We start from the raw sequence: 27339 nt of genomic DNA on the forward strand, positions 1-27339 counted from the left end.
CGTGACCCCAGCTGTCAGAACCTGAAGGCCTGATCTGAGCTCTGGGTGCAGCAGAGCGGTTTCGTTTGCCTTCTTGTAGTCCTGATTCTACTGCTTTAACAGTCCAGTTCCGAGAGAATTGTCCTTGCTCTGCTCTGTCATCTTCTCCCCAAACTTGGGTATTCACTGCATAACTATGGTGCTCAGTGAACGAGCTAGGATCTCCTGTGTGTTAGCAACTGCGTTATCATTTATGATCTGACCTGTCAGCACGATCACAAGGCAGTCTTTGCAGCTAACAGAGCCACTGCTGGATTTACAAATGGTGTAGATTTAATTTTCTTGCGTAGCTAAAAAATACCTTTCTGGCGTAGAATGCTTTGAACTGATGGAAGGCTTGCCCAAAGCCCTTGCCCTTCATAAATGAGAAGGTGGGAGCAGAAGGCATCTGTAGGAAGTGGTGATGGGATATAGATCACCAGGAAAAAGAAGCTCCAGCAAAGAGGGCAAAAATTAGTGTTTATCAGTTGCTAAATGAACGCAGCACGGGAACTCAACAAGATGTCTCATAACGCAGCTCAGAATTAAAATAAACTGAACTGTAATTGTCAGTGCTCTGTTTCTTGTTACATTAAATCTTTCACCTCTAGGTCACTGGTTTAAATCCAGCTGAGGTCACTGGTGAAAGAAAATCACTAGTACCTAGTACCTGACTGGCAGGGTCCCTGCCTACTGGCAGATGCTGGGTATCTGTGACTCAGGAATGACTGTCTCACCAAGGAACTCGGCAAATAAGCCATGACCTGTGGAGGCCATGGAGACCAAATTCCTTTCTGAGATTAAAAGGAGCCTCTCCAGTTAGGGTGAAGGCTGCAGACGCTCTTCAGCCTGAGTTTCTGGAACTCTCAGCCCTGCATTATATTAGCTTTCACTTCTCCCCAAAAATCTCTTCAGAATGTGAAAGCAAATAACAGATCCTCCCTGCCCACCCAAGAGCTTCCCTTAAAGATTTGTTCTAAAGAATAAGTTGGGAAAACTCTGAAGAGCAAATGTGTGTCTAGTGGGTGGTATGGCATGGATAGAGATAGGCAGAAACGTTGAGAGGGCGTTTTTGAAAAAGCACAACTCCTGAGAGTGAAACCTTCTTAGGAAAAGAAAGGTATTGCAGAGCGTATCACGTCATCATGTTAGGAAACTCCAGTATGCACATGATGAAGCCTGGGCAGTAGCTGAAGATAGGGAATGTCAAGGTTCTAGCTGGGGAAGGAGATCCAGATCCTCACCTCATACAGGTCAGTGGTACCAGGGGCCCTAATCTATAGCTGCTGAGGACCTATGCAGAAGGTGTCTGAGGGCCTCAGGGCCAGATTTGGAGGTCATGCTGATTTGCACTAGCTGAGGTGCTGATCTGAGAAGTCTGTGCTAGGGCAAATAATATAACTTTTTTTTCTTCTTTTCTGTTTTTTTTTTCTTTTCTTTTCTCTTCTCTCACATTCCCCCTAAAACCCCCTGAAGTGCCACTCTGGTTGTGTGAGTTTATTGATTTCCCCCAGCCCAGAGAAACAGAAAGAGGGGATGGGGTGCAGGCAAAGGGATGGAAATAGAAAGCTATAAATTATTTGTGACAGGAAAGCAATAGTGCCAGAGTGCTGAGCACAAGTCCCGTGTCACTATTAGATTCCTTTTAGCCTGATGACACTGTGAAAGAGGTTAAGTGTCTGATGGAATCGTACACCTTGGGGGCAGGGGCAGTCCAGGAGCAGAACAAGCCACAGAGAGCGGGTATATCAATTCTCCAGGCCAATAATATTCCCCTCATTGATCGCAACACAAAGTTCAAAAATCTCATTATAGCCAGGCAGACCTCGAACTTTTTAAAAATCAATAGAGTGATATAATGTATGTATACTTTGTATAAATGTATCTATCCACCCATCCATCCATCCATCTACCCAAAATCTGCCTGAGGGTGTCTGAGTTAACCTACACATTATACTGTGTTATGTTCTACTGTAGTGTAGCATAGTGAATGGATTAGAAGATTTCCCCTGCAGCCTTAGATGACATATTATAAAACGTCCTGTTAGCACTGAGGTGACATCAGACGGTTCCATTCATACTGAGATATGACATCAGATTCGCCATTCGTACTGGGAGGTGGCATCAGACAGCTCAGCTTCTACTGAGGGGAACCATAAGATGAGCCTAATTATACTGAGATGGCTGATCAGGCTGTGCTGAATCATGCTGCATGAAAATTGCAAAGTTTCGAAAAGCTATTTAGAGTAAAAACAGCCTGTGAAACGATGGTGGTATAAAATGCCTGTCCATAATGCTTCAAAAACCCAGGCAGGGGACAAAGAGGAAGGTTCAATTTCCTTCCCTGTTCAGTTCATGGTCTCTCAGCTGAGAATGCCAGTTAGTGCCAGTTGTGACTGTGTTTACTGAAATGTGTCCATTAGGAACTGGAATGAGACTCACCAGCTCATTTCACCAAGTAGCCGTCAGCTGGTAATGATTTTCGGTCACTACCAACCAGGGCCAGATTTCAGCTAGTGACCCAGAGGTGAAAGGCTCTGTTCAAAAACGTTCCCCTCTAAGAATGAAACTGGTTTTATGTCAAGAGAAAGTGTCTGGAAACAGTGAGCAAAAGTGGAGGGTTGTGCAACCTCCAGTGGCTTGGGTCAAATAATTCTTGGCATCAAATGCACAGCGAATCTAATGAGGTCTCAGGTAGAAGGTATTTCCTATGGCTAAAAGAAGAGGCAAGTCACGAAGAGGCTCTCCCCAGCAATGCTCCTTTGCCCTACAGTCACAACCAAACTGTAGTGTTGTAGGGAAAGAGGAGAAATTTCAGGACCCTTACGCTCAGTACAGAATATGGCAGTGCATCCCACTGGGTCGATTCATTTAGGGACAGTGATATACAGCAGGATAGCTAGGCATCACTGCTGCTGCTTTAAGAGGCTTCAAGTGAGTCTGTCCTACACAAGACCACCTAATGAAACAGCAGATGAAAGATGAACAGACCTGACCTGGTCCTGTAGCAACAGATGCAGCATAATAATGCTGTCTTTAAACTTCGGGATTGCTGAAAGCTTCTCACCCTTACCGGAGACTGAAATGCACACTAAGCCAGCTCTGCTGCCTCAAACCTAGGATTTCTGGATTACTGCTATGTAAGAGGGAGCAAAACCTTGATCACCTCTTGCTGCCTTTGATGGCTTGTTCTTGCCTCTAGACACTGGAGAAAGACAAGCCTTTTTGCAGAACACTTCCTCAGCCCTTCCCAAAAGCAGAAAGGACACAAATCCTGGCACACCAGTCAGCAGTGCTGATTTCTTGAAGTAAATGCCAATATTTTCAAACGTCTTTCTTTTCTCCAAAAGAAATTGTCACTTTGGACTAAATTCATCCCTGCTCTAATTCCATCACAGCCAGTGACTCCAATAACAGCATTTGTGTTTAATTAGGGGCATAAACTGGTACTTACTGTAAATTCCCATTTTTCATTTTCCAATGGGAGGTTTTTGCACAAGTTGTCCACTTTGAGTTTCAGAGAATATACACAGATTTAATACATAACCTTCTGAAGTTTCAGCAACAGGACATTTATAGATCTTTGATTGCAGTAAAGCAACTGAACTTCATTTCACAATCTGAATTTAATATGCCATATTATCTTAAGTAATGGCATATAATGTCATTACAGTGCATAGTATCATACTGTGAATTATATATCCATTCCTGGAATTCATGAGTTACCATAGTTGGCTTGTAGTAACTCTTTCTAGAGTTAATACTCATACAGCTCCAGCTGAAACCAACTGCCTGCTTCCAAATGCCTTTGACTTTCTTAAACATTCAGCATTAGATCATGAATTCCCAATGTTTGATTTCTATTTCGTTATTTTCAGCAGTTTTAATGCAATTCCTTTTGCTGATTCTGAATACAGATGGACAGACAAAAATCTTCTCTCCTAGTATGACAACTGTGACAAGGTCTAATCAAATTTGGTCAAGAATGTCGAAATAAATATTAGAAGTTAAAATTAGCTGAGCCATAGTCCTTTCTGAGAAGCAGAACTTTCTTTCACTCCTTGTAAGTAAGCAAGTAAAAAATCATTTCTAAACCTGTCCAGAAATTATTTGCTAAAAGAATGACAGATCATAGGAAATGTCGCTCGCTTCTCTGACATTTCTATCCAAACTCTCGTATAGCCTGACATACTCTGTGGTTTCTCCTCTCTTACTGTTGCTGGTGGCAGAGTCTTTAGACAGTACCTCAAATAAAAAATCATACTAGGGCTGATCAGAGGGAGATGAGGTAGGTCTGAATGATCTGGTGTCCCAGTCTAGCAATTCTTTTAATCCTGGAAGAACAGAGTGGATTTGGTGTGTCCTGCTGCCCCAAGGAGATGCTGACAGATTTCAGAAAGCACTGGTATCCTCACTTTGATCATATTCCTTTGTCATGGATTATTTTTCAGAGTGGAAGGATACACTCAGCAGAGCACCAAACTCCTTGTAATTGTTTTGGAGTATTCATATTTTAAATGCTCCATATTAGAAGCACATTACAAGACCCCAGGGTGTGCATTACTGGGCAATTAAAGCAGTTCTTGGAAGGCTAACATTGCGAAGCTTCAGCCTTTTCTCTGCAGTGTGTCCAAGGGAGGCTGTGATGGCCAAGGAACACACACCCTGCTGTGCCGCACTGCTTAATTAGCGCAGGGCTGTACTGCTGAGCCATGGGCTGTGCTGGCGGTCGAGACAAGGCAGCCTGCAGGGGACTTGGTGCAGGGCTAAGTGAGACAGTGGTGCCTTCTCTGCATCCGATTCCTTCCTACAAAAGGGCTCATGACCATCCCAGTGATGTTGGCGTCAAAGCACGCCTAAGGAAAAGAGGGAGAACGTGGGATGGGAAGAGGCAGCTCTGGGCTCCTTGGTGACAGCCCCCATGGAGCCAACAAGGTCCCACCTGCAGACTGGTGCTGCGCAGACATAAAGAGCTCTGAACATGGCTTTGGTTCAAATAGGAGAGAGTCTTATGTTTCTGTGCATGGGTTGAGCACAGCTGAATTCACAGTTGAGCAAAGAAAGGGGGGGGGGGAAGTCTTGTTTGCACAAACAAAGTTCAAAATGGAAAGCAAGCTTCATAGCATGGTGAGGAAAAACAACCCAGGGATTTGGGGGGTAAGGAAGGGAAATAGAAAGTCTGATAGTTAGAGCCTAATCCGACTTAGGGAAAGGGCTTCAGTTCCTTGTTCTGTCATGGACCTCTCATCAAGACTTTGGACAAATGGCATTTCTCTCTGTGCTCTGTTTCCTGCCTGAAGTGTGAAGATAGGAGCATTGCCGTGCCACCTGGGGCACAGTGAGGACAGCTGGAAGGAGGAGTGAAGGGCTCAGACTCTCTAATAACAGGGGCCAAGTAAGTGCTTCAGCGAGCTGTAGCACAGTATTGGCTTCGTTCCCCTGCTTGAAGCACAAGTGACATGTACCCTGCTGACAGTGGCTGTACGTGAAGGGAAGGGAGGTATGCACAGGCAACAGGAGCTGTATTTCAGCTGCACCGGCTTTGGCGGTCATTTTGAATTTGCAGCGGCAGATGTAGTTGGGAAGATCAGAGCTACAGTTGCCCCCCAAAAGCCACAACATAATTTCCATTAGGATGCATGGGGGGCAGTAGCTTCTCCTACCGCTCTCAAAATCTACCGCAACACTTGCAACCCTCAGAACAACAGCTGACATTGGCAGGAGCAGCAGACTCAGCTTCCTTGCTAGCTGGCCTGAGGCTCTGGTGCTCCCTGCCAAGACAGCAGAATGCCTTCAAACCCTGCCATATTCAGGGGCCACGAGCAATATTCACACATTCAAACTCTCTCCTGTCATGAAAATTACATTTCCTTCTCCCTACCTTTTGAAAAGGGAGAGAGAAGAAGGGTAATCACGTATTACATTAGTATATAAGCATAGGTATGAAAGATTAATTAGATTGATTAGATAGATAGTCCTAAAAGGTGCCTGAAGAGGGATTACCTATTTTCCTGGAGCTTCCAAATAGATGTGAGGTCAAAATGGAGATGCCTTACATATCTGAAAACACAATCCCAGCCCTCCCTGAGAAGATTTGACTCCTTATCCACTGTTAATCTGTGTAGGTCCATCAACTTCACTGCTACACTGACATCATGCCTGAAGACATGGTGAAAAAAGTGCCACTTTGTTCCAGGTTAGCCTGCTCACTCCAAACACAAGAGAAAGCCCAATCCTGCCCTTTTCTCTCACTGCGTTTCTTGGCTGCACTCTGAGGAGAGGCAGAATTCACAGCAGCAGTTTTACTATCTGAAGGGCTTAGAGAGGAGCTAGGATTTTTTTGTTGTTTTAAACCAGTGACCCATGATGACACCATATGGTTTTATTTCATTTAATTTGAGCAGAGCATTAACGTTCAGCTCCTAGCAGATCTCTGCCCATTCCAGTTCTGCTGTGCTACACAGTACAAGTCCAGACGTAAGGAAGAGGGGTAGAAGGAAAGAAAGGTGAAGATGCCTGCCTTCTGGGAGGGGAGAGATCTGCCAGGCAGGGGGTTGGTCTGCCAACTCATCCTGCTGAGCAGTAACACACAACTTCATGCCATTGGTACCGATGGGGTTGACAGTGGTAAGCCCCACGTGCATAGGTTGCCTAGCCTGACCTCCCAGAATAAATTGCTGCATTAGGCTTTAAGAAACATTTTTGTATTTATCCAAGTGGATTTGTGTTAGGGTGCAAAACCCACCTGGGAAACAGAAGGTGTGCTTGAATAGTTGCTGTGTTGTGCAAAGCTGTGGCTACAGAGCCATCAGGACCCAGGCTGGCTGGCTTAAAGCTGGCTAAAGTATATCTACATGAGCTGCAGTCAAGCAGTGACTGCAGCATAGAAATGTCCTCAGGCAGGTGTTTCTACTTTTATTACACTCAGTTCACATTTGGAAAGCTTTCTTTGCAGTCAGGAAAGCCAGAAATTCATTAAAATCGAAACATCTAGAAGATGTCATACAGTTTACAAAATATTGGAAGCAAACTTGATCCTGGGTGTAGATGTTTGACATTCTGGGTTTAAGGTGAATTAGGGAAATCTTAAAGGATAAAAAGGGTTCTGCTGATCTTGGACATAGAAACACAGGCCTGGGAGGAACCACCTGGGTCATCAAGTCCAGATTCCAATATCATAGGCAACCATGGAGCAGACGTTCAACTCACAGCACCCACGAGAGTATCCATTCCTGCAGCTAGAGACCTACCACTCCCCCTCAACAAACTCATAATCTCTGCAACAAAAGACCAAAAGTTTCAAAAATTACAACAAGCCACAGGAAGAGAGCAGGAGAGAAGCATTGCCAGTGGCTAAGTCCCCTTCACTAGCAAGAGATTTCTGCCATGAAAATGCACAGAAATTTTTGAGCTCTTAGGAATTAATCATTTTCTAAGAGTACACCTACACTGCAATAACAACAGTTCAAAGCGACATCTTCTGTTACCTGCGGACTGGCCGGCCTGGGTCCTGCTAGCAGCGTTGCTGCAGCAGCACGGAGCTGGCGTAGGGTACAGCCCCACGAGCTGGCAGCACACTGGTGACTGCCACGCAGCACGGGCCGGAGCTGTCGGAACAGCGGCTGTGCCAGCAGGTGAGTTAAGAAGACCTACAGAAACACATGGGCTTGCCAAGGTTAAATATCTTAATCTGGAGCACAGGAACTTTTAATTGAAAGCTTTGCTTTGAGCCCATTTCCAGTTATTAAAATTCAGGAGTCTGTGCTGAATTCCTTGTGGACATTCATTTTGATTAACAGAAGACATGTGTGCACTAGGAAAGGAGTCTTGAACTGGGAGGAATCAGATAAAAGTAGATAACATTCTCAACTCTCTTGCAAGTTATGCCATACCTGGTATTTTGTGTAAAATCTCAGATCTTGAAGATATGCAATTATTTCAGCTTTCATTTAATACCAAGGTATTTCTGGCTTTCATGGCTGCAAAGACCAGGTGGAAGTGGGACCTGGCTGCCTCCCAAGGGGCCAGAACTGGAGGCAAAGGAAAAAAACCAAATACATTCTTATTTACAGCCTTGTGAATTTTACACCAGTCTCTTGGTTTTGGAGGGTACTGACTCATGACTTTTTAACTTTTGGGCTTGGCAGCATTGTGTATTAGCTGTGTATTATCTCTATATCCTGTAGAGAGTTACACCACAGTATGTGCTTGCATGTGTTGGGTAAATGATTCCCTTTACAGGGGCGTCATTGTTTGTGTGTTCCTCCCTTAACGTTTGCCAGAACTGGTGAAAATTTCATAGTGAAGCCCTTATCAGTAGAAGACATTTGCCCAAAATCAAAACAAAAACAGTGCTGGGAATGTGCCACTTTAGAGCTAATGTTATTTTTACCTTAGGTTTTAAAGAAATTAACAAAATTGTGAGAAGAATTTCAGCCTTATCAGAATGGAAAAATTGGTTTTTTTCCTTTAAAATTACTTTTTTAGGGTGAATGAGAGACTATGCTAAAAAAATTAAAATTAGAATAATATATTTAGATTTTATTGAAACAGCAGGTTCCAACTACACTGAAATGTAGCTGTAGAATTTTATTAAAGTTCTTATTCAAAATGAAAACGACATTGAAAAGTTGAAAATTTCTGCAGAGAACCTGAATCTTTCCTGATCTAGTCCTCACTGCTCTTGGTATTATTTATTCCTTGCTTTATCATGCTGCCCAAAGCAGCCAGGTACAGGCAAGCACTTCAGGGTGCAGGTGCTACATAAGTTCCCAGGATAAAGTCAGTGCCCATCCCCAAAGAAAATAGTCGAGTTTTCATATTTATAGGACAAAGCCATCTTTTTATAATGAAAGGACAACTCTGTAGCCAGTCTGCATGGCTCAGGTAAGTCACTATCAGGTCTAATGTTTAGAGAATACGAGCTACGTGTTTGTTTATGTATCTGTATTATGTCTGCAAATGCACTAGCATTTGTCTCTTAATGTTTTAATTTATCATACAATGTGTGTACTTGTTTATCTTTGCCTATAGGTCTGTATTTATAACTGTGGCTATATGGAGTTAGACATTTGGGTCACATATTATATATTCAGACCCCACAAAGAATTAATAAACATTTATTCAACCAATACAGTTTTTAACAGAGTTTAATGGGCAAATAGGCTGTTGAGATCTGCGGCTTGTAACCATCAACAGCTAGCTATATGGATGTTTTTGTACAGCACCAAGCACAGTTATTACAAATAATAAGTCACAATGACCTAGTACTCATCCGTAACAAGACTATAATATCCATTATGTAATATCTAACATGTCTGAATATTGATATATAATTAATGTGGAACCTTCCTGCATGACAAGGCCCATACCAGTGTGTGCATTTGCATAGTTGTCTAAGTTTGTGAGTGCAGATCTGCTCTATTTCTAAATCAAATATCTGGCATCCATCCGATTAACTGCAGAGCTACGGGTTTCTGTGGGCCTTCAGCAACCTATTCTTTCTATCCTTTTCTGTTTCAGTCACAATGGCTGATAGTAGACTGGACTTTTGGGTCCCCTTTTCCTGGCCCCTGTATAAATACAGTCTCTGTCCACAGAAGTTAGGAGTCTAAGGGTTTACCTATGCAAAATAACTAATTTGAATTAACTGAATGTGTGAAATTAAAGTGGTCTAGTTAAACTACATTACACCTCTGACTCCCTTGTTTAGAATTAAGGCAGCTTTAATTTAGTTTAGCTTAATTCACTTTGGAAATGAAGTAAACTAAATTCAATTTAGGACAGTCAAATTTTGAATGAGCATCCGAACAATGTTTTAATGGTTTTAACCAATGCACTTGCAAAGTTAACTCAGATTAATTTTCTCATTTGCCCCTGTGTAAACAAGTCTGTTGCCTATTCCCTGTCAATGAAACCATCTCAGCTGAGACTCCTTCAACAACTCCAAATTGACAAACAACCTCCCAAGAGCAGCAGTTTAAATGATCCTCCCACACGCACAAGTGTTTCCTCATCCCAACATCCCCATGCAGGCACCTTTTCTCCCCATGAGCTTTAGTGAGCTCTAAGACTGATTTGTCCAGAGCTTGACACACTGAGCCAGGCACTAGCTGGCATAAACACAGAAGAGGAGCAATTGTTTAACACTATCTGAAGACCTGAGTTATAAATATTTAATTATTCAAATTTTACAGTTTAGGATTTGCAGTGCAATACTGTATTGCAAATTACAAGATATTCTTTCTGAAAATCAGGATATTCTAGATAATTTCAGTTATTTTATCCAGTTCCATTATTTCAAAACATGGTCCCCTTAATCTGAATTAAGTACTTGTTCACCTAATGAATCGGAATACCTCCAGCTGTACATTAGCATGTATTTCATTTTTTGATCTAACTTAGATTGGACAAGATCAGATGCAATCAAGATTCATAGGTGGAAGAGTACAGAGGAACATAGGCAATGGTATTTAAAAAGCTATACTACTTTTACATTTTTTCTTGAATACATTGTAGTCTAAGAAGACAGGAGGTAGCATAAGGTAGCCCAAAGATTCTATCTTGCCATTTTTAAAGGGCAGTTGCAAAATCAATCATGAACAAAATAATCTTAGAAATAACACAGAAGCATATTTTTAATGTAAAAATATTAATCTTTTTAAAGCATCATTATGGAAATTTCAAACTTTTCAGTACCTTGCTTAATTTTAAAACCACACTGTGTATTTGGTCAAAAGACATCTTAGGAGGAAAATGTTGTCAAACACTATTTTTACCACAATGCAAAAAAGCCCTTGAAAAATTGCCTTTTGGAAAATCTCAACTCAGAGAAAGCACCTGCCCTAAATCTTTGCTAAAAAGTCAACCAGACAAACAACAAACCAAACAAAGCAAAGAAAGCCCACTTAAATATCCCAAGCCATCAAGTACTATTTGATTAGATGGTTAGGCTATATTTTTGTGTGCTTGTTTTTTATGGAGTTAGTGCTAATGAATAAATGTTGTTTGACGGCTACTACAGTCTCAGATCTTTGACTGGTAGAAAATTAGCATAGTTTCACTGAAACAGTTACCAGTATAATATAATAAGGAGACAGTCCTATATATTAATATGCTTGTGCAGAATGCATTTGAGTGTGCGCGGGCATCCATTTATGTGCAGCTAGCTAAAAAGATACCACTGTAAGTAAAATCTAGGTTTGTAGCAACACATCAGTTTGCGTGACTTTTTCGGTGTGGATATACAGCTGTATGAGGCTATACTGATGTATGAGTGTGTACGTGTATGTGCTTGTGTATTTGCACGCACATTCATTTGCATGTATGTCTGCCTGCAGGTATGTTTCTACTTCTGCGTGTAATCTGGCTGCAGTGCTTTCTGAATAGCAATAAGCTCAGTAAAAGCATGTATGTATTTGTATCTGTGTGTGCATCTATCTGCATATGGATGGGCTTGCGTGGTGTCTGTGGATGCATTTCTTCTTGTGTGGTTTGTGCGTCCCTCCTGTGAGATGGATGCCTTCTTGCGGTCTGATCTCAGTCACTGTGTGTGCTTTCATTCCCGTAAAAGGCAGCATCCTTCAGCAGCAAAAACACTAACTGGGCATCAGGAGACCGGGATCCTGATCCAGCCGCCCTGTTGATGGACTGCGACTAAGCAGGCTCTTTTAATTCACTCTGTGCCTCAGTTTCCCCTCCCATCTTTTTTTTACAAAGACTGTGGACATAGACTGCTACTACATGCGCATATGTAATGCCATATGTGATGGGCTCTGTCTAGCTCAGTCAAGACCCTGGGTCCTGAGAGGATCTTCTGATGCTATGCCACTGCCTTACAGTAATATTCATTCCTGCACATGCCTGCCTTCGTGTGTTGGTGTTTGGGTGTCCATCTGTGTACTTTGTGGCTGGCTATTTGTAGTTTTGTTGAAGAGTTTATCTCCCCCGTGTACATACAGAGGAGGGGGAGGTGGAAAGGAAGGAGTTATTAAATGCCAAGCGGATATGCAATAAATCCCATTGATTTTACAAACTCCAACTTGTCTTCAATCTCTTTCCATTCTTTATCCTGGGGGCATTGCAACAAAACCCTATTTTAAATACCTTTTCTTTCCCTTCCCCCCTTCCCCCTCCTCCCACTCCCCAAAAAAGTGTCAATATTTTATTTGGATTTTTAACTTCGCTCCATAACAGTTGTTTGACCTCCTGACTCATGTGAGTCACATAAATTCTGGGACTTTATTCAGGAGCCATGTTCCTGCTATTGAATAAGCAATTTGGGAGGGTGAATTAATGACTTGTGCTGTTGCTGGAAAGTCCCTGAAGAAATATTAAAATTGCTTGCAGACTGAATCAATACTCACTGAACACCCAGCATGAGGACCTGGGCTTTTTAATGGCTACAAGCAGCGGCACCTGGTAGAGGAAGGGGAATTCCTGTACACACAACGCACGCAGGCACACACAACTGACAGCAGTCTTTCCCTAGCCTTGCTGGCGTTTTCAATAACGGCATATTCTTGTGCACGCAACCTAGTACGAGCTGATGCCTGCTGTGCCAGGGAAAGGACTTAGAGTCCGGTTCCCCTGTCTCCCTCCCAGGAAGATCATGCAGGATTTGCAAAAGCCGGCCGTTCAGGCCTTGTGTTAAGCGCTTGGGTTAGCATCCTCTGGCACAGTCTGCAAGGTGCAAGGAAGGTCGATTACTCGTGGCATTATAAGCATGTTTTATGTGGGCACTTTTTTCCTCTCTGAAGGGGAAAGACACTAGCGCTGTGATAGATTTGGGTGTGCTGCCATGGTTTGGGAAGAGGATTGGGCTGTTTTGTAGAGGCACGTCTGTGAGATGGTTCTGTGGCTTTGGGTGCTGAACAGCATTTGCATCCGTTCATAGCGTGGATGCATTGCATTTCTGATACTCAGTAGGTTTTGCTTCCTTATGTTGGCTTGCGTTAGGGTGAGTCTTGAATGTCATGCACCACCCCTGCTTGTGTTAAGAGTGACCCCATGATGCTTTTGGTCACTGAGCAAAGGTATCACTTCAATGGATCAGTCTATTTCGATGGCTGTGGGTACAATCCTGCACGGTCCTGAGTGCCCTGAGGGTCCACCAGCCTCACTGGGACATGAACGTGCTCGGCGCACTCCTTGCTGAGGCTTTTACTATTTGTTACTCTCTGGGCTGACAACAGCCAGATTTTGCCCACACCCTAAGTTTTGCTCTAAGCCCCCTTTGGCAAGGATGCATTTTGTTGCCAGAGTTTTCAAGTCTCCTTTGATAATGCGGGCCTCGTGTTTTGCCATTGTGGTCGTGAATGGCTGTTTTGTATTCGCTTGTTGGGCGACTGTTATTGTGTATTAACACCGGGGTGGGTGTGCTTTGTATGACCGCATGTCTGTCTCATTGATTCCATCAGTATTATTTTGTAATCGTGTGTCTCTGTGATTGAGTTAGTGTGCATTTCAGGGCTCCTGTGTATTGAATAATGATGTCAGGGATTGGGTTGTTTGACTGGTAATGGCCTCTTTTCAGTGTTGTAAGTGAATGTGTCCTTCTCCTGTTTCCCTGTCTCGGCTGGGGCAGGATCATTTACACTAGGTGATTCCTTAAGATGCTCACATGCACTAAAAGAATATCCCTTTGGCTCCCGAGCTCTCCCTGCCAGCAGGGTGAGCTGAGGGTATGCCGCTCGCATGTGAGTGACACACCGGGTGGCACGTCTGCCTGGTTCTCAGCCGCGTGCTTGAAGGTCTGTGGCCACTTACATATGAATAACCGTGTGTGTGTGTCAGCGTATTTCTAAGACTTTGTGAATATGTTTACATGTGTGTGCATCTTCTGGTGCACTCAGGGGTTTTGCTAAGACTTTTCAGTTACGTTTTTGGGTGAGTCTCCATATCCTAGGTTTCTTCACAAATATATGCAAGACTATACTGTGCAGTTTCAGATAGATTTAACTGAGTCTGTGAAGAGATCTATAAATGACTACATACATCTACAGTGAAAGACACACTTGCCTTTGCAGGGGTCTTCTTGTGTGACTTTCTATATCAACGCATAGAAGGGCATCTGTGTCAGTTAGCAGATGCCTCTGATCTGTGTGTGACTGCCCGACGATGTTCCCATGTCTGAACTGACCTGGGTCTCTTATATATGTAAGAAAGAATGGGATTCTATGTCAGCAGCATTTAGCAGTAAATATATGTGCTAAGAAATTTTAAACGTACAATGAATCTCTGGGTTTATGCAATGGCTTCTGACTTGTGTGGATATTGTGCGCTAATGCCCTAAGACAGTGTAGCCACATTTGGTCCCTTGGAAATGAACAAGAGAGTTCAGTTATTTTTCAGCTGATGATTATGTGTCATTGCCTCATGGATTTATTTGCTCTGCGCGGGCAATGTGTCTGGCATTGGGCCTGTTCTGTGCTTCCTCAGCCATCAGGATTTGGCCCAGCAGCAGTCACATCCAGACAAAGTCTATGAAAAAGGCTGTGAAAGATCCAGAAAACTTCCAGAGAAAGCTCTCAACTGTACCCTCTCACCAAAATATCCCATCAGGGAAAGACCCGTGACCTCTCTCAGTCAGGTCATCTATATGCCTGGCATTTAGCAAGCCAGTGAGTTTAGCTTATATTTTTCAGTGAGGTTGCTAACAGGTAACTCCTTACTCCTCCTTGCATTAGCTGAAGCCTTGTTACTTCCCTTGCCTCCTTGTTTGTGCTCTCCCACTTTTTTTCCCCATCCTCCTCTGTACTCCTGCCTGCATTTGACCTTGAACAGATGACACCATCCTTAGCCCACCCACTGCTTTACCAGCTCCCACCCCTCACACTGGGGTAGCAGCATCAGGGTAATAGAGGGAGGGAAAAAATGAGGGAGTGAGGAAGGGAGAGAAGGGGAGAGAGAGAGAGAGACCTGTTTGAAAATAATTGGAGGCTGTTAAACAGAGGAGCCCAGCATATCACTCTAGTAATGGAAATAAATTCCATTGTATTTGCATTTTAATTTTCCACATAAACAAAGGCCCGGAGTGTGCTGGCTTCGCCAGAATCACCGGCCAGAATTTAATTAGAAATGAAAAGTTTATAGGGTCCTCTTTAATGCGATTAATGCACAGTTAACATTTATCACATACATATGCTGGAATCGCCTTTTTTAAGCAACCACCGGCCATGAAATGAATTTCTTTTCAACTTTTTTAGCGTGCGTGAGGAAGGCTGTCTCTGGTGAGGCGGTCCAGTGAGCACACTCCTGACAGCTTGGTAAACTGCAGCCCACAGAGGCTTAGTAGCCCCCATCCTCACTGAGGAAAGTTCAAGGTGGCTTAGAGGGAAGCATGGTCTAGTGGTTAAAGCCTGAGGTTGGGAGTCAGGGGATCTGGGTTGTATTCCCAACTCTGCCACATGCTCACTGCATGACTGACTTGCTCTCAGCATCTGTTTCTCTGGGTGTTAAAAATAAAAGAGAAATCAGCTGGAAGAAGATATCTCAGCCCCAGACCCCTCTGTGTCTCAAGCTCTCCAGAAACTTGCCCAGCCCTGTTGTATGGGATCTGGATTGGGTCCTGCACTGTGCTGGCCTCTCAGCTCACCTCCCCGTGTCCGAGCATCCCTACGCCGGCCGCGGGAACGGGGGAGTGCCCGCAGCGCTCGCCTGATGCCAGAGGCTGGGCCTCCCGGAGGGACTTCTCTGCACTGCCCCGGCTGCCTGCGCGCCAGGCAGCCCTGATCCCTGCCGCAGGGGTTTGTGTGGATCTCACATTGCTTCTGTGAGATACACATCTTCCTGCCAAGGGGCATGAGGCAGAAGTGGAACAAACTCTGCCTGTGCAGCACGGGAGCCCTGGCAGCCCTGCCATGAAGGGACCCGTATTCACTGCTGAGGCAGCTCCGCGTTTCTTAAGGGGTTCCTCTCATGCTGGTTTGTCCCAAAACCTGCTGAGAATGGCTTGTGAGATACTGGGGCCGTCAAGCCTCAACCTCAGATCCTAACATAAACCTAATCAGGAGCGGCTACCAGCCCTCCTTGTGGTAGGGGTAATTATACCTCTCTCACCCTGAGGGGCCCTGAGAGGTCGCCCCGTGAGTGCTTATAAAAAGCTTTGAGCTTGTCTGCAGGGGGACACTAGGAAAAGCAAGTCTAAATCTAGACAAATTATCAATATCCTTTCCTTGCAGAGCACAACGCCAAGATAAAAGGCCAAAGGTGAACACCTCCCCTGTGAGCCCGAGCCCCTGCCAGAGCCAGGAGGGCATCAGGCTTGTCACCTCCCTGCCTCCTCCTGGCCCCCGAAGGGGACCGTATCGCCGCTGGTGCCCCCATTGTCCCTTCCTTACGCCCCCTCCCCTGCTCTGGCTGTGTGCAGAGGGGGGCTACAGCCCCTCCTACTCCCACGCTTCCTTCCCTGGCTTGCAGACAAGCAGAGCAAATAAACCAGGCCCATGGACACAGAGTGTTAGCGTGTTAGGGACACAGCAGGGGAAGGAGGAACATGAAACCTCTATTGATCCCTTGAGGAATGATGTCCCTTCCTTATCTTATCAGATTCTCTTCACTCTTCAATTATAGTCTGTTGAAATTGGCCTCTTAACCCAAACAAGATAACCTGGGTAATGAGGAGAAGAGTGTGAGGGGAGGGGAGGGAAGAGGAGAGGAGAGGAGGGCAGAGTCCAGTGCATTAAACTATGGCTATCATTACAAAGATCTCCTTTAGCGTAACCCCCTCTGCCCCCACTATCCCCAGGTATCCCCTTCTTGCATCATGCATCAGATGAACTAGCACACATCCACTCCCTGACAAATGTATTATGCCATATACACCCCTCATTCCCTCAGATGCACTAGGTACCCCCAACAGGCACATGTCCCCACATTTGTACGTGGCATCTCTGTGTATATGTGTACCCGCCCTGCCATACACCTTCTGTGTTCACACATCTCAGCAGATGCCACTCTATTGTATGCACACTCGCACACGTGTTTGTGTTACTGATGCTGCCCGTCTCACCAGCTGCATTCTCCTCAGCATGTTGGTGCTATGGCTGCCATAGCACCTTATCCCCAGGTCTACCCAAAAGAACTGCTGACAAAGATATGAGCACTGCTACGACCCCCCCCCCCATGCATCTGTTCACAGCCACAGTTCATCAGTGCATTCACACGACTGCCTTGCCATTGGGAAGCAGTCACGCAGAATCCTGTGCAGAGCCCCACAAAACTAGGGGGTTCTGACAGGCTTCCCAAGATGTGTATTGCCGTGCCTTTGCTTGCCCCTATGACTCCCTGCATGTAACTGCAGAGTTAACGACACTGTTTCCATGGATAAGACTATTCTTAGTTCTTACACAGACCAGTAATACCTACTTCCTATAAGTCTATACTCCCAGCTGGACATGTTGCCCTAGTGATATGCCCACGCTCCTCCGCATGCACATGTCATGGGGTACAGGGCATGTCTCGCCCAAATATCCATTACAGAGAAGATTGTCTGGTGGAACAATAGAGACTCAGCAGTCTATCTGCACAAATGCACCCAGGTTTCCATGCTCAAATTACTTCACTGTGCACAGAATGATCCAGGAGCACATTCAAATGGTGCAGAAGGTGCTTTCATTTTGGAAAGGTGGTGCTCTAAGCAGTACAAAGGCTTCGTTTACAGGGCTGGCACCCTCTTCTTGCACTCTTCTAAAGACTGTATTCCCCAGGATCACTTTATCCCCTGCCTTTCACTGTGCCAGGGGCATTTCCTTGTATACACATCCACCTGAAATGGGCCACGCTCCCTTCCATTTCATGTCTCCCTGTGCCACCAGCTCTGCCAGTTTTGCCTGCTGGACACCAAGACCCATAGCGGGGTCACCCACAGGCATGTATTTTTCTTTAAATATTTGCAGGTCACAAACATTCATGTAATCTGCAAAAGGGGGTTAGAATCATGGCAGTCATCTTTTTACAAATTTACACGTGCTCTCTCATGGGCAAGCATACAAACTCACCCATGCAGTTCCTCCCTGCTCTCCAGCTTGTGCACCTCACAAGAATCCGCACACAGCCAGATAGACTTGCTCTGTCCCCATCCTTGCTGCTGTGCTGCTGCACAGACCCCCGCCTCGGGCACACATGTAGCCTGAAATTGTTAAAGCCACATAAGGGAGTTCGATGTCAATACTGGATGACTCTCTGCATCTTGTTTGCACAGTGGCCAAGACTGCCTTCTGTAAAACCACAGCAGGTCTGGTTTTGATGCTATCCAAGTCGAATCTGCCTTAGCCTTTCACTCCATCCTTATCTCTTGCCCTTTCCTCCCCCAGCCCCACCCAGCTGTGCTCTCCACCCGCCCTGGAAGCTTGGTGTTGTGGCTGTCTGTCTGCCAGAGACAGCACCACAAACATTGTCTCTTCAAAACTCTGAATTTGCTGTTTGTTCCGAAGGGAGAGGGAATTTATGACATTCTTCATTTTCCACTCTGCCTCTGCTTGCACAGCCTTGGCCCATTTGTACATAGCACGTCCCAGAAATACACTTCCCCTATGCACTCAGTTTGCAAACATGATCTCCTTTTCTTCAGAAATATTATTCCTTCTTTTCCTCTTCTCTTCTACATCTCCTCCCTTCCCTATTGGTTTTATAAATAAGTGTATATGTATTTTTGTGTATGTATAATTTATGTATAAATGTATAATTTTTCAAGCTCTAAAGTCTAAATTTAAACAACCAAGAAAGGGCCTAAATTTAGGCAAATATTAACAGCAGGCACTACTACATAGCTACATTGTGCTGCGGTCTTTCTTGTTAAGGCAAATGACCAAAAATTCTTCTTAAGAGAATTTTTAGGGAAACATGAATATGTTGAAAGGCAGTAGTCCCTTTAAGAAGTGCCCAAATGTTAGTGCCCAAATACTCTCGCAATGTTAAAGTGAGAGCTTGAAAATGGGCAGTGGGGTAATGAGGTTGCCCTCATATTTCAGCCCAGCTTGAAAAAAATGAGGACTAGTTCCGGGAATCAAAGGGCTGGGATATCAACCCTCCCTGACCAAAGAAATGGGGACTGTTATTGTTGCCAGAACCATCCGAACTACCCTGAAACTAGAGGCGGTGCAGGGCACCCTGTCTGACAGATATGTGAGGGTTTCTTTTGTGACTTTGTCAACTGGTTGTAGTCTCTGCTTTTCCTTTTATAAATTAACGAACAGACATCAATCTGCCTTGCAAAACATGGATACCACCCCTCTCAACTGAAATCCAGTGATGGGCATTTTGAGCAGAGCTGATAGCTATTCTTGATGCAATTTGCCTCCCAACCAGAGATGGAAGTTTAACCCTGTGCCTTGGACCCTGCAAAGAGGGGAGGGTGCTTACCTTGGAAGCAAGAGGAACTGTTCAAAATGGAGCCAAAGGAATAAAACTAAATTGGCCCCCAGGAGAGAACAATTAATAAAGGCAAACTCCAGCATATCTCTGTGTGTATGCATGTGTGCATGTGTTGGGGGAGTTGCTAGAAGCCTGAGGAACAATATGCTGCACAGATTTTAGAAACACTACAGGAACTGCAGAGCTAGGGGATGACAGCAGCAAGAAATGTCCTACTTCTATTTTTCATACAGGCAGAGACAAGCCACCAGAATCTCCCTTCCTGATTTAACAGTGAGGTTTGGGTAAATGTTTCATACATAGCATTTTCTGGGAAGCGTATCTGTGAACTCACAGTCCGTTAGCTCAGGCTTTTGGCACATCACTCTTTCTCCTCTCTGTCAAAACTGGTACACACATAAATCCCAAGCCAGACAGAGGACAAAGGAATATCCTTCCCCAACCACAATGAACTCCCGCATATGCTTCCTTTAGCCTACCAGCATTTTGTGTCACCATCTATGTGCCTGCCCAGAGAGACATGTTCCCTGCCATATACCGATATACGTAGCATCCAACCAGCAGGCGCATTTCCCCAAAGGTACCTATCTGCATTGCACTCACAGTGCCCATATAAATGTCCTATAAAAAAACGCAATATAACTCTGCTTTTTCCTTCCCCATACCCACCTCTGAACACATCAACCTTTCAAATTTGCCTACTCTATATATAAATGTACCCTCTACGTTCCTCCTATCCCATCACTCCTCCTCAATATCTAAATGGACAGATATATTCTGTCCATATGTCTCCAACACTTCATGCATACATCCTGTCATTCTTCACACCCCAACCACAGCTATTCCTCTCCTATGGCTCCAGGATTGAACTATTGTGTTGTCCATTTCCCAGCGACAAGGGGTCTAGTTGCAGGGTTATTGATTGGTTTTCATGCAGACAGATGGATCTGCCTTTGGTCTCCCCACCAAAATCCACCTCTGTATGGGCTGATTGTCACTGCTCCAGGGATAGGATTTCACCAGGAGACCACCCTCCATGCAAACATCCTTCACCCAGGCCACGGATGGTAATAAATGGAGTCAGGCTGAGCCATAATAAAAGCAATTGAGTGGGTTACCTGTGCAGACATGAGATTTATACCTCCTCATATTTGATGTGATTGTTTTATTGAGTTCTCAGTGCAGTTAGGATGCCATTTATTTATTTATTTATATGCCTACTTATCGGGGAAGAGTGGGGGAGGCTGTCGCAGTCTAGCTAGTGTTCAGCCTCCGTCTTGTCAGATATGAGCCCGAAGAAGAGGGGTCTCCAGTTTTGCTCTGCCTTTTACCTAGGCTTGGGCTTGGTGGGTGAGCCCTGGCCAGATATCTCATTTCCTATAACAGACAAAGATGTTTGTTTCAGGATCCCTGAAACCTTGAGGACTGTCTGAATTATGAACCTAGTAGAAGCTAAGAGGATGGCGTAAAGAAAGACGCGTGTTATGTGCTGATTTTCTAAAAGAACCTCTCGAAAGAAATTCCTATTTACGCTGTGCCTGTTTTGGACAATGGGCTGTGATCTATGCACAGAGCCTCTTTATGCTATTGCAATAGAAATAGTAAGCACCAGCATTGCTTCTGACTCTGCCATCACATGTGAGCGTTGAGAAATATTAGCAGGTGCAAATTGATTGGAAATGAATATTTGTAAGTGCACTCTGAGGAGTTTGGAAACCAAGTGATTACATTTGTGATTTTCAGCTGGGTAGATAGCCATATAAGTGCTACAAAATCAGCTCTCAGTTACTGGCACTAGAGAAAATTGGAGGCTAGTGCTGAATATCATACTGTCTAGTATTTCATCACAAGGCTAACGGTGTTTGTTGTGGGTTTTCCAGCTCCTCTAGTCAAATGATAGCATGAGAATTTCAGTTCTCATTTAATAAAGTATGTTTCCAGTGCTTGTGGGGGCTTGAAAAGGGGCCTGTCAGCTCTCTGAAGTCTCAAAGGACTGCCTTGTTAAGGTGTTTTTAAAGTCATTTAATGGAAGTTAGGTATCCAAATCCCTTTAAAAATTTAGGGTAGAAAAGAGAAAACAAGTAGAAACAAACCCACATTGTATTACAAGTACTCATTATTTTTATGCCAATTGCATGATTTAGGCTCTGCCTTGGCATTTTTAAACAGTTGGGACTGGTAAATATGGCCATGCGTGTGTAGACTTCAGTAGATTAATTGGGATTACAGTGGAAAAATCCTCATTCCTGCTAGCTCTCAGTTTAAAGAATGATTGAGAGAAAAACTCAAATCTTTCTGATGCTTTCAGGAGCAGTAATCATCATCGCAGCCATCTACACACAGATGGAATTTCCTCAAGCCCTAGTTAGCTGCAGAGATGTCAGGACAACAACAAATGCTTTTGAAAGCCTCTACCTTTCCATTTATAGAGACCTTCCCCAAAAATGGGATCCCTAAATATTTTCCTGATTGTAAGTAGCGAGCCTGAACTCCATTTGAATTTTAACATGCCTTAATTAAAGACCATGGCAAGTTAATCTAAGTGAAGCTCAGTCTTGTTCAACTGTTTTGAGGTCATATCTTTTTATTAAAGTAATATGGAAATCTTTTGTTTGAATGGGCTTTAGAATCAGAGACGGGGTTTTTTGGATATTTGATATACTGCTGAAAACACGACTTTGTTTTGTATGCATCATGTCATCATATCATAAAGGGTCCAGCTGGCCTGCTAGGGCATTATCTATCTCTTTAGCCAACGCCAAGATTATTTCTTATTGTATGTTTGCTTGTTATGAATACCATCTAGTTATATATATTCCAAGAAATCAGGAATTCCTGTGGGATGCAATTCCACAACTTAATGGACCTCCCTATCAGGAGATTCCTTCTGCTACCATTTAAATGTTTCCTTTCTTATTTCCCTCCCTTCGTTCCTGGCTATGCTGCTTTGTTTAAACGTGAATAATTCCTTTCCTGTTGGAGGGACTGTGCCCTTCAGATCACTATATTGTTCTCACCACTTCGTCATTGCTTGGCCAAGCCACTTATATTTTCTCCTCTTTTCTCCCAAAGTCAAATGAGTTTTTCACATAATAGTGATTCTGGTAAATGAGGTTTAGCTCCCTAAGACTCATTCACCCAGCACTGAAATGCAGCTACCTCTATGGCAGAATGCAGCAATCATTCACTAGATGCAAAAGCTTGAAAATGTTTAACTTCCAACAAAAATAAAGGTTTCTGTACATCTATACAAAAAGGAAGGGCTGGGATTTTTGGGTGATAAAGAGACCGATGTGGTTCTGAACTTCGAGATTCACAGAACAGGGAGCTCAAAACTTCCCAGGCACAACTAATTTTACTTGCTAACTGCCTCTGTTGAGCTAATATCTCTGCAATATGAAAATTAGAAAAAATGCGGCTAGCTTATTGTAGTTCCCACCATACAACCTTCCAGTGGCCAGATATGAGGAATAAGACAAAGAGAAATGCTGTGAGCATTCATTTACTCTTTCAGCTGCAGTAACATTGTCTGTAACCTCTGCTTTATGAGCCTGTCCTTTATTTGCAATGATAAAAAGAAGATAATACCAGGTTTGTGTCTGATGGAAAAGAATCTGAATTTAAAGGAGTATATTCCTTGTAACAAAGCCCTGTGTGACCCGACCACATTCTTTGCTCAGCTGAAGGCAACTGGCAGCAGAAGTTTCTACCTTGAGAGCATCCCCTGATGCAGGAAATTGCATGGGAACCTTAGACTCAGCATCAGCAAAGTGAGAGGATCCCTGCTAGGATCCCGAGTTTCTTCTATGCACACTAAGAAGTGCCACATTACAAGACCTGGTAAACTCTGTTGGGTACTGCCGGACAGGTTTTCTTCACCCCTGCTTTGCACCAGCCCATTGTCAGTCAGAGGCTAATCCAGTCTACACGGCCAGTCTAATCCTTGGCCTCTCTATTGAGAAAACTCACATGTGGCTACTAAATACTGATGCCGGCGATAGGTTTGTGACACACACACTTGCCGGTTAAAACTGTGTAATTCCCCCCGTGTTCACTGCAGACCATGCAGTTGTCACTACTTTTGGTCACTATGAACAAGCTGCCATTAGAGATACCCTGCACTCTTCCAACTTCTCCCTAGACTCATTACCTGTCCTCCAAGAATTCCAGATTTGTTCGGTAGGAAAGACAGGGAGAGAGTCACCAGTGACTTTGGCCAGGGTGTGCTTTGGGGAAATTCTCAAGCGAGGCTAGCGAGAGTGACTCAGAAGGCTCTGTTTGCATAACATTGATTTCTTCCCCATATGACACAGCCCCTGTCCTTATACGCCTGCCTTTTGCCAGACTTGATTGTTTGTCTTGAGACGTTCCGTTTACCTCAATCGAGATTCTGTTCAATTCTATCTCCCTTGCTTGGGCTAAAGCCTCAGCTGATGTAAAACAACCTCGTTTCAGTTTTGAACCTTTTCTCGTTATGTGTTGAACTCCATGGGCATTTTTAGCAAAACGTCATGCTGAGTTTTACAAAGGTATCTAAATATTGTTATTTTCATTTTACAGATGGCAAAGCAGCCTCATAAGGAGTCCGTGTGACCTGCCCAGCCTCAACCAGAAAGTTAATCACAGAACTGGTAGGAGAAGTCTGATCTCATAATATGCCATTCTTTGCTCTAAACTACAGGCCTGCCCACGGCCACTGAAATTGGCCACATGCTCAATAATATTTCAGTGTACAAATATATTTCACTGGTCATTATAATCTGAATCAATGTGTGTGTCTTTCCATATGTATTTTTAAAAAGCACATCATTATTGGAGACTTTAACCAGGAATCATTAGCCAATTGTTATATAATGAAACAGGAAACATCTCCCCAAACCAAGTGCTTAACACTAGAAATTAATGTATACCCGATACCTATGCAAAGACTGAAAAAACATCTAACAGCTTGACTGAGATAATATATCCACTAAACTCTGTTCTCTGCCATGGGTTATTAGTTAGGTCTACTCTCAGGAACTCGGGGTTCAAACCGTACCCAGAAGGCTGACTGAACTCCGTAATGCTTTGGCTTCAGCATTCCTTGCATAAGCACTAACTGGGGGTCCCTAGTACTGAACCCAGCCGCAGGACAGCTGGGATAGAGGGACAGATTGTGGGGGAGGGTGTTTTGCTTTGCCTTTCTGGACCAGTAAGGAATTCATTAATTGAAAAGAAGCAGGAAATAATGCTTAAACTACAGTGTCCATTGCATCACTTGCTGCGTAACCGTGAACGTGTGTCCATGATGTGCTCCATCCTGTTCCTACTAAAGTACACTAATTCAAAAGATTTTTCTGGGGTGATTATTATCTCATGAAACCTGTGTTCTTAGCCTAACTGTACGTGCCACAAAACAAAGGAAGAATTCTCATTAACATCTGCTTCCAAGTTCATACTTAGGAGACTGCTGCAAGGCTTACAGCAGTGCCTAAATCCAGTTGCAATATTCTAACCCGAAGTGACCAAAGATAACTTGTTTATAGTCATATGATAGATGGAGAAGTTCGGGCTAGCAGGGTGCTCAAGAAGCAAGGTGCTCAAGTGATTTAAAGTAAGCATTAATTGCTTACCAAAGAACTAAGAGCTTCTGTCACTTGCCTGCTTCTCAATTACATGCACTGTGTATGTGTGTGTGTTTACATATATGCATGTATATATATACACATATGTATATGTATGTGCGTATTACCTACACATACACAATAGGTTTATACTGTGTAGTACCTAATATATGAAGCGGGAGCAGGAAAGCTCCCAGTCCAGAGATAACTGCTCTGTCTTGATCCTGTCAGTTCTGGTGCACTTTGCTTATTAACTAGTATACTCTCTAGACTTTTTTGCCATAATTAAAGGAAAACTACCACATAGCAGAAGACTTCAATTTTTTTCCTGAATCTTGACAGGGTAGTTAAGTCATGTTTTTCACCAGAGTTTGTATCTAGCCTTTATCTGCATGAGTTTGGTATGAACAAGTTTCCAATAAATCTCAATGCTGAATCACATGTCGTCCCAAAAGCGTCCTGATATTCTCAGTGCCATACTGACAGATCAGTGCAATGTAGGCACATAGAATTCATGTATCACAAAAAATAATTAATGGAAAATAGATTTTTAAAATGTTTTAGGGAGACTTTAAAAATGGAACTGAAATGGCGTTGTTTTGTAGTCTCTCACCCAAAAGCCTTTGTTAATGTTAGACTAATCCCCAGAAAGAAATAAAATAAAATGTAATTAATACATTTTCAGAAAATTTTATAATAACCAAAAGTAATTTTTTTCCATGTACAAGGACATCTCCATTTTGAAGTGCAGTATTCACAGTCTGTCTAGGGACATAGGTAACTTCTATTTCTGTAAATGCCTCACATTCTCAAGATGTTAAACCGCGCATGGATGTAGCTCTAACAGTTCTGGACACGGGGACAATGCAGATTTTGCTTTGGAAACTCCACATTTTGCAAAAATAAGAAGACAGATATTTCTAGAAGGTTGTTTTTTAAAACTGTCATCTATCTGAAGCTGCTCAGAGAGTCAGAGTGTTAGATTAACTCTAATTTGTGATCATACCGCAGGTAAGGGACGTGCTGTTACAAAGGATTGACCCAATTCTGTACGTGTATTTTGACAATGGCAGAGAGAAAAATGTATATTTAAATCGTGAACTTAGACCCCTCTTTGTGTTTTGTGAGTTTTGTGAGCTGGAGTCACAAAAGTCACTGGAGTGATGAAGCTTACGCTGTACTCCGCGGCGCCAGGATTGGGCCCTATATACTCGCTATTTCCTATTCCTCTGCAATTTTTTCCCAGTTTGCTGTCCTGTTCTTCCCTAGCACAGACTTGCAAATTTTATGACCTGTGATATGATGGGCTCACTTCCTCACAGATGTGACTTTTGGGGAGCCTCACACAAAGGTGAACAGTGGGAAGTTGGGCCTGACTTTTTAAAAGGAATGGGGAAAGACTTAATCATATGAATCCAAAAGATTCTTGTGCCTTGGTGACTACACACTCAAATGCCATCGCAGTATGAATCCAACATGGTGGGTCACAGCTGAGCCTCTTTAATATAGTAATACTTAGCAGCTACAAAGCACTTGTCCTTCTCAAAGCATTTTATAAGTGCAATCTAACTGACATCTGTTCCCACCTCCTTCTGAGAACGATCAGTTTTCATTTCCAGGGTGGGGAAACTGAGGTACAAAACCCCAAAGCCTTGCCACAAACTGGTAGCAAAGGTGGGAGCAAAACCTGGCGCTCAGCCTTCTGCCCGGGACATCGCAACCCAGACACGAGGCGTCAGGTCCAGCAGGCATCAGGCTGAGACATCAGTGACATTTGGATGCTAACACCCCTTGAGCTAGCCCAAGTATACATGTGTGTCGGGTCCGTATATGCTGTTCTTACAAAGAGCCCACAGCCATTCCTCTGGACTTTGGTACCACCAGCTTAATTCCTCCCAGGGATAGCTGGCTGTCCTTCCACAGCTGCCTTTGTAAGGTGTCTGAATGTCAAACTGTTATTATTTCAATACCTGACTGAGAGAGTAACAGAGACCTGGAGGTTTTTTAGGAGGGTGTATAATTAGCCGATCAGTATTATGTTACCCTGTTCATAACTTAATAACCATTTTAATACAGATGGCACACACAGGGATAATTTCCTAGGGTAGCCTAGCAGTATATTACAGAGACAGTGTGTCTGAGGGAATCTTTCTTAGCCAAGGTACATTCCACTAGCTAATTCTACCTGCTGTTTTCAAGATGATTTGGGATAATTCCATATCATTTGCAAAATATTAAAACCCATTTATATAGGATGCCAGATTTAGAAATACACAGTCTGAGTTATTAGACATATTTTGATAAATCTGCCATGAAAAACGCAAGACAAAAAATACCACTGCGT

At 43.6% G+C, this 27339-nt stretch overlaps 1 protein-coding gene and 1 long non-coding RNA gene across 6 annotated transcripts in view; one reads left to right on the forward strand and one right to left on the reverse strand.

Annotated features, from left to right (window-relative positions):
• LOC140655407 (uncharacterized) overlaps positions 1 to 24269 on the forward strand; it is a 191965-nt gene extending 167696 nt beyond the window's left edge. Inside the window, exon 4 of the long non-coding RNA XR_012043769.1 lies at positions 23953 to 24269. This is a non-coding gene — a long non-coding RNA (uncharacterized lncRNA). The remainder of the gene's footprint in view (positions 1 to 23952) is intronic.
• The window catches only part of PAX2 (paired box 2), an 85814-nt gene that overhangs the window by 51621 nt on the left and 6854 nt on the right, over positions 1 to 27339 (reverse strand). The gene's annotated exons all lie outside the window — the stretch shown is intronic.

Source organism: Ciconia boyciana, chromosome 8, assembly GCF_034638445.1.
Source record: "Ciconia boyciana chromosome 8, ASM3463844v1, whole genome shotgun sequence".
Classification (NCBI taxonomy): domain Eukaryota; kingdom Metazoa; phylum Chordata; class Aves; order Ciconiiformes; family Ciconiidae; genus Ciconia; species Ciconia boyciana.